The sequence below is a fragment of the Pseudophryne corroboree genome, chromosome 6 (genome assembly GCF_028390025.1).
Source record: "Pseudophryne corroboree isolate aPseCor3 chromosome 6, aPseCor3.hap2, whole genome shotgun sequence".
NCBI classification, from domain to species: domain Eukaryota; kingdom Metazoa; phylum Chordata; class Amphibia; order Anura; family Myobatrachidae; genus Pseudophryne; species Pseudophryne corroboree.
In genome coordinates, this window is record NC_086449.1 from 448,024,273 (window position 1) to 448,029,086 (window position 4,814).

At 38.7% G+C, this 4,814-nt stretch overlaps 2 pseudogenes; one reads left to right on the plus strand and one right to left on the minus strand.

Moving 5' to 3' along the window:
• Positions 1–421: 421 nt before the first annotated feature.
• Positions 422–540, minus strand: LOC134939093 (5S ribosomal RNA; annotated as a pseudogene).
• A 799-nt stretch (positions 541–1,339) lies between these two features.
• Positions 1,340–1,458, plus strand: LOC134939094 (5S ribosomal RNA; annotated as a pseudogene).
• Positions 1,459–4,814: the final 3,356 nt, after the last annotated feature.

The following is a 4,814-nucleotide window of genomic DNA, read 5'->3' on the forward strand; positions in this document are numbered from 1 at the left end:
GTGGCAACTCTAAGTAATCACTATGAAAAAACAAGTATGGTCCTTTAGAGAAAACAAAGAACCAAAAAAAGCAACTATAGGCCTTTTCCTGAGCACACTTGAAAAAATTGAAATGATGAGATTATTAAAAATTAACTTTTATTGATATATACTTAAGAAAAAGCGAGAGCTGGCATCAATGATTAAAGAGCATAAGTGTTTGCCAGTACCAATGTACCTGTTATAGGCAAAATTATAATATAGGTGAGCGAAAATAAATAAACCCTCATCCATGGAGAAAATTCATACATATCCTCTCTAATCAGGAATTTATATGAATGAGGTCTCTACCTCGAGTCCGATATGATCTGACAAGTGCTATTGACCTGAGATCAGATTGATGTAATGAGTCCCAAGTTGCTTAAACTGTTGGAGAGTAAAATACCTACGGTACCTAGTATTCCCTGGTGGTTCCCCATCCAGGTACTGACCAGGCCCTGCAGTGCTTGGCTTCCAAGATCAGACGAGTTTGGGCATACTCAGTGCGGTCTGACCGTAGGTAAAATTGTCTCCTAGGCGCACCATTTTCCGATTGTATTGGGACCCAGGATCAATCGCAAATCAATTAGATATTAGATTATATATGGTAAGAAATGAGTAATGATAATAATACAGTAGACTTATAGATTTCTTGCTGGGAGATCTGATCGGTGGTATTCTAACTTCAAACAATAGTGCTGACTGTGTGGTCTTGAGATTGATATTACCAAAAAAACAATTGTGCTCCCAATCAGCCTAAGCAGCAGGAGGGCTTAATAGTGCCCACAATGGTGGAATAATAGAGAATCTATTACAATTGTGCTCCAAAACAGCCCAAGCAACGGATGGGCTTTGCAATCTCCGGAAATGATCAGGACAATAGAAAATGTGTATACAGTATAGTAAATATCAGTAGTATTAATTAGAGCATATATGGTAATTGCAAATTACAAATGTCCCTTATGAGAGGGTTCCTCCCTCTCCACCCTTACCCAGTGGTTATGCACCAGAAGGAATGTTGAGCATAATACTCATGAAGATATAAAAAAATGTATATATCACATAATATAAATTTCTCAGCTTTCCCCTAATGAGGGGGGAAATGCATGGTGAACCCTATGGGAAAGCAAGGGGGAGCCGCAGGTAGGGCAAGGAGAGTCCGTTTTTGGCCAAGAGCCGATGGCTGTCTTACCCAACCTCTTCTGGAGACCCTCTAACCAGTGGGCGGGACAGGAATCGAGGAGTGAGGCGCCGGCGGCCGCGGTCCGTACAACCGGAAGTTCGGGCGCCGGGACCAGAAGGGCGCCTAGGAGACAATTTTACCTACGGTCAGACCGCACTGAGTATGCCCAAACTCGTCTGATCTTGGAAGCCAAGCACTGCAGGGCCTGGTCAGTACCTGGATGGGGAACCACCAGGGAATACTAGGTACCGTAGGTATTTTACTCTCCAACAGTTTAAGCAACTTGGGACTCATTACATCAATCTGATCTCAGGTCAATAGCACTTGTCAGATCATATCGGACTCGAGGTAGTGACCTCATTCATATAAATTCCTGATTAGAGAGGATATGTATGAATTTTCTCCATGGATGAGGGTTTATTTATTTTCGCTCACCTATATTATAATTTTGCCTATAACAGGTACATTGGTACTGGCAAACACTTATGCTCTTTAATCAAAACCTGTCGATCCAACAAGTCAGTATTAAATTAACGGCATTTCCGACAGGTTTTGCCTGCTTTTGACAATGCTGATACGACTTTTTTTGAAGTCGGATCAGAATTGTCAAATATGCGGCCAAAAACCTTTTGGAATTGGCTGCTAATTCGACAAAACACGTGGATCCGGTGGCTAATCTTCCGATTCACTTGTTTTCCGACAAGTCAGAAAAACAACAACTCCATTGAATAGGGTGAATCCTGACTCAACCTAAAAAAGTCGGAAATTGCTGTCTTTTCGACTTCACGGTTGTAAGGAAATGAGAGGTCTGTGACAATTAATATAGTTATGCCTCATTTCCCATGTCAAATATGTACTTTTTATCCCCAAATCCCTATACATTCAATTCATCTGTTTGCTCATTCTCCATAAAATGTCCATTACTGCTCACCCAATATTGTGTTTAAATCAACCTTAATATTGTTAATATATGCAATTGTGTTATGTTATCTATTACCCTTTAGCTAATGTATTTATGTTAGACCTAGTTACTATTGTTTTTTCATACACCACAGTGGACACTCAGAGGACGAGTCATATAAGCTACCATTGTCCCTTTTTGTTTACTCCCTATTGTCCAATAGTGAGATGACCAGACAGGTTGGCTCACTGACATATGTAATCAGTGCCGTCACAAGGTGGGTGCAGGGGGTGCGGCCCACACCTGGGTGTTACCCTCTGAGGGGTGACACCATAGTGCTGGCTCATGCTCAGTGGCAGGAGCCAGATGCTGCACTAGATCATAATGTGCTGCAACCTGGTTCCTGTCAGAGTGCAGAAGCCAACACTGCAGATTCATAAGTCTCCGGGGAAAGCCCGCATCTCCCTGACCCACAATGTGCCAAAAACGGGGGTTGGGATGTGAAGCCACATCCCCTTCAGTGAAGCATGCCCCGTTCCACAGAGCCACGCTGTTAGTACATAGCCACAAACCATAAAATTATGCAGAAACTTCAGTTTCTACATAACTTTATGGGAAAAAGCTTGATACATAGGCCTCTAAATGTAGTTATAAATTCACAATACTCTGATTATCACAGTGGTTAGCATGCTAATTCTAAGATCTAGGTTAAAATTAATTTAGAATAGACAGGCACTAATGGATAAAGTAAAGTTAAAAAATAATAATAAATAAATAAATAAAAAGCCTACATGTATTTATTGCTTCTAACATCACATTGGACTTTAAATAAGAAACCTTATTTGGAAGCTAATTCATTTTTGTCCCAATCAGGTGACTCCTGCATTCAAGAATATGCACAACAGAACTTAATCTGACTTTTACTATGCCCTCTGTATAAGAAGTATGGTACTGTATGCATTGGCATAATGGGTGCATGATGGGTTTAGGGTGTGCATTTGCACATGTGCAGTGGATATGTTTCCGGGAATAAGGTGCAGCCACCATTTTCCTGGAGACTTGTGCATGCACAGTAGACTCTGGCACAAAAGCCAGAGTCTACAGTACTGCAGCCGCTGACAGAGCGGAGGGGACCTGCAAGGAGCCTGCATGGCGCCCACCTCCTATCTTAATCCACCCCTGACTGTATGGTGCAATTAAATGTATACTGTAAGTTCAGTACACCAAATATCAAATATTCTATAATTATGTTTGTTAATTTTTGCCAGTATAATGCTCTTAATTGTACAAATTTCAAATATAACTTCTGTAGCCCGTGGCCCATTTGTTAACTCTGAATGCAGGTTTGCAATAACTTTACAGTTAGACAAATCTTGCCTCTTTGGAGTTGTAGCTCTTAGCAAGACTACTATAGGTTGGATCAAGAAATCCTCACAGTAAATGAGTAGCAATAAATCCCACAACTGTCCTAGGTAAAAAGGGAAAAGCAGCTTAGCACTTTTATTTATTGACTAGAAGGCCAGTAAACCATTGAAAGGAAAATTATATTCTCAAGTAAGGTAAAGGTGATTGTAATTGTGAACGACAACAATACAAGTATACTGTATACATAAAGGGGGTAATTCTGAGTTGATCGCAGCAGGAATTTTTTTAGCAGTTGGGCAAAACCATGTGCACTGCAGGGGAGGCAGATATAACATGTGTAGAGAGAGATAGATTTGGGAGTGGTGAGTTAAATCTGCAATCTAAATTTCAGTGTAAAAATAAAGCAGCCAGTATTTACCCTGCACAGAAACAAAATAACCCACCCAAATCTAACTCTCTCTGCAAATGTTATATCTGCCCCCCCTGCAGTGCACATGGTTTTGCCCAACTGTTAAAAAATTTCCTGCTGCAATCAACTTGGAATTACCCCCAAAATACAATAAACATTTGGTGCATTAACACTGATTGTATTACATTAATTAATGACAATGTAAGTATCAGAAAAACACATTACTGACAATCACTTACTGTAGGTTCAAAATAAAAATAACAAGGGTTTAGCATGTGTAACCATGTGACTGACAGCAAAGGAGAAATACACTGTATATAATAGCATTCAAGCATGGATCCTATTTTATTAAAAGTAGAAAACAAGAATAACCCAGATATACTGTACTTGCAGATGTTACAATAAAACTGTTGTATAACTTAAACAGGAAACTATTTTTTGAACAAAAGAAAAATACATACTGTTCAATACTGATAAGAATAAGAGGAGGACATTGATTGACAACAGGAGGAAAGGAAAGTCATGTCTTATACAAGATTTAGTTTGTATAAACAAATATAAGAAAAGAAAACAAGGCAGAAACAGTGGTTTGTACAAAGAATATGGTATTCAACAAAAGTAAAAACTTAGTTGCATAAATAAATAAAACTATATTTTGTCTTAATTTATATGTTCATAAAAAAATATTATTATTTTATTTTGCATTATTGACGCATATCACATCATATAATGTACAGTATGAACTTGTACAGTGTTATAGAGTTGACATCGTAATAAAACATAACAATTGTATTTAAATTGGAACATGCATCAGAGATCATCTGTATCAATTAGCAGGCATATAGTGACTGGCTATGGATGTTGTATCAATTTTCTAAATAAAAGTTGAACATTTACCAGAATCCGTATCCGACTCTCTAGTTTGATTTCCATCATTT